Raw genomic sequence first — 11,128 nt, 5'->3', positions numbered from 1 at the left:
AAGAATGAGGGCTTATAGTGCTGCAATTGCCGTGCACCTTCCTCATGCAAAGCCCTTGTTACCGTAGTTGAGTACAGCGGGCCGCTGTTACCTGTTTTGTTTCTCTATACTTCTCTTTATAGTATCGGCCGCCGAACATGAATAAAAATTAATATTGCCTTGCCTGAAATTTCGCATATACAGTCGCTGAGGAACGGAGCAACTTGAGTTCTCGAAGCTGTAAGCCTGCACACGTTACACAGAATTTACTCAGAGCGCGAAGCGGTGCGGCCCTTTTCGCGCGGGGTTTTTCAGTCCCGTGCGATCAGCCATTGCTGGTCGCTCGAGGAGGAGGGTAGTGCGAGGGTTTAAATTGGGCGCTCCCACGTGGAGTGGCATAGTGTACCGGGCACTTTTGCATGGCGGGCAGTGTGCAGGGAAAGTGTGCTTGCGGTGCAGGTTCAGTAAGCTGGTGATATAATTTGGGCGCCATTTGGGCTAGCGAGAACGTGTCATTCAATGAGTGTGGAAACACATCGGTGCAATGCTAAACTTGAATTTTTTTGTAGCTCGTAACAATAATCCCTCTGAAACCTCAGAGCGAAACGCTCTTAATGCTAGTGTGTTTTAGCACCGTCGTACGGTACATCACTGTTCAACTGCGCGTTAAAATATGACCTATCAAGAATTAAAACACTAGCAACACCAACGTGTTTCGAATTGGCAGAGTTGTTGTACAGCTCTTCTGAAATTCTTTGTTAGTTCTGAAATGTTAAATCTGTTAAATGACTGCCTGAGTACAGAATTTAAGGACGAATACGCAGCAGAAAGCATTGTTTTCGTGTAGAATGAACCATCAGCGAAACTGATTCGCTGTAGCGAAGTCATCATTGCGCTTATGTAACACAATATGTCACTAGCTCCTATTTTTTCTTAAAGTTCTTTTAATTTCCTTGAAGTGCGAGGCAATAATACTTGAGTATTCTATGAATTCATTCACTTTGTACCAAAATTATTTCGTTTGCTGGTAACTTTTTTCGTAGACTTTAAACAATCAAAAATTGTCACTAAATGTCTTCAATTCAAGGCACGTTTCTGAATTTCGGGATAAATGTTCTGTTATGAACTTTGCCCTTTTCCCCGTACTCGAAAATGCAAAAGCAGTAAAGCTAGCATTGAGAAAACTGAACTGAAATTTCTAGAAATCCACAGCGTGCTCGGCTATGGGAATGTGATTGCAAATTTTTGTTTCGTCTTCAAGGTTAGTTAAGTTGCCGCTTTGAAGTTGTCGGCTACAGTACTTGATTATTTTAGGCTTTTATTTGTTTATTCGCATCACCAAAATGCTTTCTCGGTTCGTAGTGTACTTCTATTGACAGCAGTATATAAGCAGTAAGAAAATTTTATGAACTTTCTATCAACAAATGTTGATAAAATATGCCCTAAGAAAATGTGACTGCGAATGTTTGTTTCGTGTTCAAGGTTGCTTTAGTTGCATTGACATGTTAGGCTAGAGTATTTAATTAATTTAGGCATTTATTCTCAATAGAAAACGTTCTGTCGGTGTCTAGTATGTTTCTACTGACAGCAGTACATAGAAAGCAGTAAGGAAATTGTATGAACTTCCTATCAACGAATGTTAATACAATATGCTCGGCTAAGGGAATGTGAGTAATGTTTGTTTCGTGTTCAAGGTTGTTTTAATAGCTTTGAAGTGTTCGCCTACAGTACATGATTTGAGGCATCTATTCGCATGACCAAAAGTGTTTTGTCACTTTCTAGAGTATTTCTGCTCACAGCAGTCCGTAAAGAACATAAAGTATTAAAATGGAATATATTTTCTGTTTTAAAACGTTTTCCCATATCCTGATTACATTCCAAACGCATTGGCGGCGAATAATGTAGGTCGCTTTTCGATATAGTGAAATTGTTGACTAGCTGCAACAGATTCCACCATGCAATCAGGTAAGAGGTCGTCACGATTATGCGAACAAGATAGTGTTAATCACCTCGAACACCATGCAGTTTGTTCATTTACTTCTCTCAACGTGTCAAACTGCACCCAGATTTTCTAGTAACTTTCTATTGACAGGAGTAAATACAAAGAAGTAACAGTCTACCAACTTTGTATTGACAAAGGTACATAGAACGTAAAAATTATTTTCTAGTAACTTTCTATTGACAGGAGTACATACAAAGAAGTAACTTCTACCAACGTTGTATGAACAATTGTTGATAGAATGTAAAAGTTACTACAAGGTTACTAGAATGAATAGAATGTTAATACAAATTCTAAAGAAAGTTTATATCCATTTTTGTAAGGGCAGGACAGACAATCGGCGTCAGATTGCTTGCGCCCGGATTTGTACACGACAGTCATGTCGTATTCCTGGAGCCGCAGACTCCATCGGACGAGGCGAGCGCAGGGGTCTTTGAGGCTTGCGAGCCAGCATAAAGCATGATGATCGGTCAGCACCTTAAAATTTTGCCGTAAAGGTACGGTCGCCATTTCGAAGTGGCCCATACAATGGCAAGGCATTATTTCTCGGTAGCGGAATAGTTCGATTCGGCTGTTGACAAACACCGACTTGCGTAAGCGATGACCCGTTCTTGACCTGCTTGGATCTGGACCAGGACAGCACCTAAGTCGATGTTGCTGGCATCAGTATGGAGCTCCGTGTCGCCGTTTACGTCGAAGTGAGCCAGAACGGGAGGCGCCTGCAGAAGGCTTTGAAGGCTGCGGAATGCATTTTCTTGCGCTGCTTCCCATCTGAAAGGTGTGTCCGACCTTGTTAGGCGCGTCAGCGGCTCGGCAATGCGAGCAAAATCTTTAACGAAGCGACGGTAATACGCTCACAATCCAAAAAAACGGCGGACAGCTTTCAGGTCTTGCGGCGGCGGAAAATGGGCAATAGCTGTTGCTTTTTCTGGTTCAGGCTGAACAGCGGCTGTATTCACAACGTGCCCTAAGAACTTCAACTCTGTATACGCAAAGTGGCATTTCTCATTCTTGAGCGTGAGTCCAGAAGACCTTATTGCTTGTAGGATCAATTCGAGGCGATGAAGATGCTCCTGGAAAGTTGGAGCGAAGACGACAACATCGTCAAGATAGACGAGACACGTCTGCCATTTTAAATCGGCAAGGATGTTATCCATGAGGCGTTGGAAAGTTGCCGGTGCAGAGCACAGTCCAAAGGGCATGGCCGTAAATTCATACAGGCCATCTGGAGTAATAAAAGCTGTTTTTAACGGTCCCGCTCATCAACCTCAATTTACCAGTAACCTGAATTGAGGTCCATCGAAGAACAGTATTTCGCGCTACAGAGGCGATCCAGAGCGTCGTCGATCCGGGGGAGACGATAGACATCCTTTTTGGTGATTTTCTTTAAGCGACGGTAGCCTACACAGAACCGCAATGTTCCGTCTTTCTTCTTCACAAGGACGACTGGCGCTGCCCAGGGACTCCGGGAAGGACGAATTACGTCGTCGCGGAGCATTTCCTTGACTTGGCGGCCAATAGCGTCGCGTTCAGCGGGAGACACTCGGTACGGGGACTGTCTGAGAGGGTGCACGGTATCGTCCGTAATAATGCGATGCTTCGCTAGGTGAGTTCGCCCAACACGCGATGACACCGAGAAGGTGTCGCCGTAGCGCAGAAGATCTTTAACTTGTTGTTGCTGCGTCGGGGAGAGTGCTGGATTGACGTCGTACGTGAAACCAGTGACTGGGTTCTGCTGTTGCGACAACGACATTGTGGAAATACTGGGTGTGCTGCTGACATGGGCAATGGCATCAACGTGAGCCACAACGGTTCCCACGTTCAGATGTTGGTGTGTACCACCGAAATTGGTTCCTCTCGAATCAGCTTTCCGCTCTTCATAACGCTTACATAATCAACTCAGCTTAAACCGGATGTATGGAAAGACGCTGGCATTTAATTCTTATGCCTTACCTAGAGCAATAAAAATCTGGAATGATCTTCCTGACAACATAATCTCTTTCATTGAGCCTAGTGAGTTTTAAAAAGTTCTATGTATACATTTATTGCCCTATTGATGTCCGAAATGTACGACAGTTTCATTTGTTCTTAACGTTCTTTTCTCATTTACCACTTCTTCTGTTGTCCTTGGTTGCTCTTTTTTTGATATCTTCGTGTTTCCCTTTTTTATCTCCTTTTATTTTCGTGTCTGATGTTATTTTAACCCCGTTTTGTGTAAATTTTGTGTTCCTTTCATGTATTTGCCTTGTACCGCGTCCTTGTACCTATACTATGGTTTTTTTTCCTTCTGCGTATTTCTTTTTTTCAATTTGCCTCCCGCACCCAATGATCTTCGGGGCCGATGAGGTGCAACTAAATAAATAAATAAAAAGTGCGATTACTTCAAGCGGAAATTCATTTCTATGCTAAAGCACTCCATAAATGCCATTGAAATGGGTAGTTCATCGGCCTTAACTCATTTTTTCGAGTACTTATGGAAATACTCCATTTCACTTACAAAGGAGAAAAAGAAACACCGAGGGATGTTTTCCTCATCTCCGTTCCCTGGTTCAGGAAGTGCTGGAATCCGGCTCTGTAGGGTTCAGTCACGCCATTTCTTTCTTCGTCGTAGAGAGACTCGAAGAAGAGGAAGTCGCACAGTCCGTCCTCTGGAACCGCGCTGTGGGCAGTGAACCTGCTGCTCACGGTGCACAGCAGTGGAGCAGCGAGCATTGGGTCTGAGCCTGCGAATAGAGCAGCACAAAGTTTCCCACAGGAAACATTCAGCACAACCGAATTACGCCAGAATAATCACTGGCATTTAATATCCTGAAGTCATTTCCGCGGTTAATTCAACCCTGTGCTGCAGGACTCAAAATAACGAGGACCACCAACAAGCGCAAATAAAGATAGCAATAGCAATGTGGTATGGTGATCATTTGAATGTACTGAAAGAAAAAACAGTTTTACGGCAATATCAACAACATTACTTTCGTTATTTTGTATGGTCTGTGATGTTTCTAAAGTGTCTGCAACATTGCCCTTTAAGCAGTATAAAGACAAGGTTTTTGCTCTGCCTTTTTTCCCATTTCATAGCTGTGTTGGACATTTAAATACGTAAATTACCGTGTGGTATTCGCTTAAGAACGCTAGATAAATTGTAATTCAATTTCTTCTGTCATGTAAACACGGCAAACAAACAACCGATTATCAAATTATAACATTGTGTAATGCCTACCAGTCTCTTATTCAGATTGCTTTAGAAAGTTATAGTGTGTCTGTATTCAAGAAAAAACTGACGATTCTTTTCCCCCCCGGTTAAATTTCAGCTAATTCTGTATACTTAGCTTTTTTTTAAGTGTGTGTTTGTGGTCTGCTTTTTTTTAATGTGCATATTATGAAATGTTTTGTTTATTGTTAATTGATATTTATTATTGTCTATCATTCACTATTTTCTATTGTGATCATGTAGGCTCATTGTTTTTTATCTTTTGTCCATTCGGCCCCCGTTTCCATGATGTGTGATCGGGGTGTAGGCCTTGTCAGGAGGCATGCTTGGTCTACCTCCTTTAGCCTCACCTCGAGGGCATATTGTATATAATATGGCCAAATAAACATACTACTACTACTACTAGTACTATGTTGTTTCGATTTCATCTACTAAACGATGGTTGTGGCACGTAATTTACAATTAGGTCACGTGAGGCATGAAGAAAATGGCGATATAACTCTTGAAGTGTCCTTTGTTGTTATTCCAGCTCTGGAATCACCCGCATTTACGTCCCAAAGTGAAATATTGCTTATTAGCATTTATATTAGTTTTTTCTGCCTCTCATGACCTCAATGTCACTTGCACGTTACAGATACGGTTAGGTCGTAAAAACAGTGACCTAAACAGCTTCAGAGCAGAAATTCAAACACAAATTTTTTGGCAGTCTTAGCAGAATACCACGCCGTAAACCACGTATCCTAAACTCGAACGAACATTTCAAAACAAAACAAACATCTAAACTTAAGTGTCTTTAGTCCTGTAGTCTCGCCCCCCGCTATCTCTGGCCGAACTTCCCTGTTCGAAAAACAAAAGCCGAGAATAAAATAAAGCCAGCAGGGAAGCAAATGTAGTCCCGAACACCAATGGTATTCCTTGGCGGCGCAGGCAGGATGCGATGCAGCACGCTCGCGACAGGCAACACAGGCAAGCGGTTGGGAGCAGCCATCACAACGAAGCGTGCCCTGCCACTTGAAGCGCACATCTTGCTGGTGTCCCTCTGATGTGCCTGCTGTTGCCTGCTATCGTGCAGCTTCAGTGTATGGGAGCTCTTCTTTCAGTGCAGCACGTGTACTCACCCACATAAAACCCGTCTAAAGGTGAGGGGTGTTACGCCTCTGTCACCTGCGCTTAAACCCGCTGGAGGAGATAAAGGTTGCTGCCAACAGGAGGGAAATCAGGAAAAAGGCATACCAATTAAACCTCGAGGAAGGGACCGATAAGCTAGGCCTGCGACTCTCGGACATTCGAAGATCGGAGCGGATCCCGCGCTCATTGTCACCTTATCAGGTCGCTAGACCACGAGTATTTTTTTCTTACTGTTAGTGTTGTCGTCCACCTGGGGCTTTCTTCCTCAGTGTGTGGAAGGTTCAAACCGCCTAACGGTATTGCTGAGCCCCAGTTGGAGAGATGAACGAGTGGTGAATAATCTGGTAACAATGGTGACCCTGAAGGCTGAACCACACGTATGCAATCCGCCACACCGTCAGTTTGACCTCGAGTCAGTGACAGAACTGACAATCTTATGACTATCCAGCATGGGTAGAAAACAACCGGTGATTTACACACCGTATCATGCTCAAATTTTCAGGTAGCGGGAACGGCACTACAAAGGAGCAAATAAGGAAACTAAGGGCTTCCAAAACGACAATATACTCTGCTTAATTTCATTCGCAAAGAGCTGAAAACATGGTGCCGGCGATAGCAACGAGAGCTCTGCGGTGGTCGAACGAAACGCCTTCCTCTCTGAGCCGAACTGAATTTTAAGCTGGTGAAAAACTTCCGATACATGGTGCGGAGTATCGCCAGAGTAATCTCAGAAAAGGTATAAATAGTTGCGTGCGGCTGCAATCATACGAGATAAAGCTGGTCACGTCTCTCCTAACCAATTGACCAACCTGTGTGTGGCTGCTTTAAGCTTGGAAAGACATTGAAAAGGTTAGCGCCATTGCTCCGATCCTAAGGAAGCATCGGGCCGTTGCGGTATCACGAAAAAAATGATGGACAGAAATTTATGGACTAAATGAAACATCGTAAAACATTTTTCTTCGCGTTAAGGGTATGACGCGAGAGCTTTAAAGGCTCCCTTCGCAGGCCTGGAGTGAAGACAAGGACAATGTAGGACACTGCGCAGACAGGGACTCCGTAGGGAAAAAAACTGCAAGGCATCTCATTAGCCAGGTCGAACGAGCGTGCGTCACTTGCCTAGGATTAGTGTGCTTGACACGGAATCTAAAGGACAGCGGTTTGATTCTCATCTTAAGTAAGTTATCATTTCAGTGAAATTCTGTAGTTAAACTTTTACGTGGCATAATGACCGGCTACCCATATAGTGGTCTAGTATATGTTATCGATATGCTATTTATTCACTTCTGAAATCCGCCGCTCATGTGTAATGCAAATGTGTTTTCAACCAATCTGCGTTTTCTCTAACGGATTGAGCCGGGGCTCCCAGGCTCTATAGTGAACCCCAGGCTCAATGATCTCGCGCTAGAACGTGAAGCGCACTCCCTTAGAAGTTTTAAAGCAGTTGCCCTACTCAAATAAAAAGTCTCTGCGTGAATTACATGCCTGAATTGACCTCGGTTTAACGTTGAGAAACACACCAACATATGAGAGATTGACTGAGAGATTTGGAACAAAATTGATGTCTAACCAAAATTGAGCATGACCGACAGGATGACGGGCATAAATTTGGCTCAGGCCATTGCAATTGTTTATTTCGCTTGCCCTTCGGATATAATTGTATTTAACCTGTGCTTAAAGATTTCAGTAATACCAAGCGCTCCGAATACTGGCTCCTAAGCACACTTTCACGCTTACCTGTACAGCTAAAGGAAAAGGCATGTAGGTAAGCATGCCAGTTACTTGCCCTCGGACGCTGATTAGCCGAACAATTGGCGCTCGGGTGATCAATCAGGAACGACTTTATTCTCCCGTTCACATAGTCGACGAAGTTTACTTTAAAGGCCGAAATAGAAACGAAACTTTTCTTTCAGTCCGCGGCGGCGAACGGGAGTCCAAACCTGTACTTCGTGACCTGGCATGTATTCTGCCTTGCATCTTCATAGGGGCTAGAGTAAGGCTTCCTTCACTTCTGGTCCTTCATCTGTAGCCGTGCAAGACGCCGGGCTTCTGTGCGCTGAAGGTAGACAGTGCCGTCGGTAACGTCCGGCAGCACTGTGTCGAGCTTGGTAGCGGACATCCTACTCTACACAAGCTACAATGGAGTTGACCTGATCGTCTTCTAGGCGCGGAAATGAGCGAAGACCGTGCAAGGGGCAAGGTTATGTTATGTTTGGTGTTCGGAGCCAACGTACTTCAAAAATATGCCCGAGAAAGTTTCCCTCAGATGTTCCATAAGTCCGTTAATCTGTGGATTGTGCGCAGTTACTCTTTGGTGGAGAGTGTTGCTGAGGGTCAGGGAAGGTGTGCCGTCAATTCCGTTGTCCTAGGAATCTGTCTTGAAATGTCTGGGGCGAAGCCGTGAAAATGATCCGCTCGACGAAAAATTCATTCACCTTAAGCATCAGTACCATTAGACTGGGAATTTGCTTCAGCCTAGCAGGTCACGCAGAGGCTCTACGGTGATCGCCTCGTTGTCCAATGCTGACCTCAGAAACAGGCCGAGGAGACAAATCCGACCTATATATAGAAAGGGCTTTCTGGGTGGTGGTATGCAGCTGAATATTCCAGCTGGCCTGATGGGTGGTGAATTCAATCGCTGACACTGAGGGCAGGGTTTCATGAAGCGTAGGTGGTTAATGACGGCCAGGAATGCAGCTTTCGGTTTTGTGCAAATCTCCTGCTGTTGGCTTGTCGCATCAAGCCTCCAAAATTTCCTCTCCGAAGGTTGTACTCACGACACATTGTAATTTTTGTTCGTTGCTGTGTTCTTCATTGTGACCTTGTTCTGCAAGTCGAATGACAACAGTTGGTGCTTCAACAATCCTGGAAGCGAGGTCGTTTTGCACCCCAGGTACTCGACGATGCATTATAGCTAAGGGTCGGAGCGCTGCACAGGAGCGAAATCACTTCCCCTTGATGGACCGAGGAAGGCGTCGTCATCATCACCTTTTGGGGGAGCGTCGACAGGGCCTTGTGTGAGGAAATTTGCATAGGAATGCTTCCACCGATACTTTTAGACAACGGCGGCGCGGACCACTGAGATATACGCTGCATCGAACTCATTGGAGTTCAATAAAACATGGTGCTGGGCTAGTTGGTAATTCATACTTGGTGGGAAGACAGGGCAAAAAACGACAACCACAGGGGAGGACAAGACACAAAAGAGCGGTACCAACCTAAGCTTGTTCAACAGAAACCGGCTGACACATTGCTGCCACGAGCCGTTCTCACTGACAATCGTTCTGAAAGGAATGTTGGGTTAGTGCGTGTTTGGCAGTGAAAAACACTTCCAGGCAATTTCCTCGGCAGATAGAGATATCACTTGCTAATTTCGTAAAGTTTAAATCCTTACAAACGTTCATAAATTTAGTTTTAACGCGGACGCCACCTTTCCTCACGCGGACAAAGTTCTTTTCAGCAGCTTGAAGTGCTTTTTCTTTGTAAGTACCTTGTTGCATGACAACGAAGCCTCCACGCGACACTGTCGCCAAGAATTTCTTACACTTGTTCACACATAATTGCGCTTTTGAAAAAGCCTCGGGGCAACACAGGGCCGACACAAACTCTGGTGCGCAATTGCCCACCAGAGTTTGTGCCGTCCCTGTGTTGTCCCAAGGCTTTTTCAAAAGCGCAATTATGTGTGACCATGTTAACTACCAATTCGCCCAATTTGAAACCCTCTTAATGTTACACTTGGTACGACGTGGCTTGGCGCTCTCGCTGCCACACACGGTAAAGGATTTCGTGGACAGTTTGGATGTGTTCGTCGGCTAGGATGCGATGTTTCGGGATCGGCGTTCTTTGACGACAACGAGAAGAACGCATTTTCACAAGGAGGAAGCCTGCCGATTCCATCTTGTCGGTTTCATGGCAATGAGAGGTCGATATCAAAGGCGATAGAATGGCCATCATTAAAAGCGTAATCTGCTGGTTTGTAGCAGCGGAAGAAGGCCTCTAGAATGTGGGTTAGTTAATATCTCAATGCATGTCATCCATTTAATATCCCATAATGTCCCAATCGTTGTGCCTTTATGCCGGTTAGTTTTCTACAATATTGCAATAGTTCTGCCTTTGTTGGGGCGTCGGCACTTTTCACTGAAGTCCACGCAGACGATACCATGGCAACAACAAATAAGGATCTCGAGGTGACTGGTGTGTAAGGGGTGGGTAGTGTACGCGGCGTCATCGGAACGCGACTGGCGACGCTGAAAGCGAAGCGTCTCCTTTCTTGGAACGCGGTCGCTCGCGAACGCGCCGGGAACTACGGGTGTCCCCCCGCGCCGTGTTACGGATTCGCGCACGTGCTGGCACGAATGTGTATTTGTGCTTGTTTTTATTTTTATTTTGTGGTAGAGAGTGTGGTTTACCTTGTATAAGCCGGAGGGCTGGCCATGCCCTCGAAGAGCCAATCATGTTAAGAGGGCAACATGATTGGAAGCTACCAAATGTGGGCCGGGCCTTTAGGGCTTTAAAACCGTTCCCCGGAGCTGGAAGCGCGGTTCTGGGCTAAGGTGAGATGCTATGCATCTTCGGCTACGCCGAGTAGGGGCCTCCTCTAGTATTAGCCAGTTCCACGTTTTTGTTGTTGTGTACCTCTTTGCCGTCTCGAGTGCCTATACTTGTATATGCAATGTAGATAGCTGTACATAAATTTCAAGTTTTCGCCTTACCCCTGCATCTCAACTGATCACAAGACCGTCTCTGACGGGGCAGCCCTGGTGCGAAGGAACGCTTAAGCCTTCAAGTGAACAAACCGTCTCTGGCGGGGCACCTCT

Source organism: Amblyomma mixtum, chromosome 10 (genome assembly GCF_055824585.1).
Source record: "Amblyomma mixtum isolate Tamu chromosome 10, ASM5582458v1, whole genome shotgun sequence".
Lineage (NCBI taxonomy): Eukaryota > Metazoa > Arthropoda > Arachnida > Ixodida > Ixodidae > Amblyomma > Amblyomma mixtum.
Note: the sequence above shows the minus strand (reverse complement) of the source record.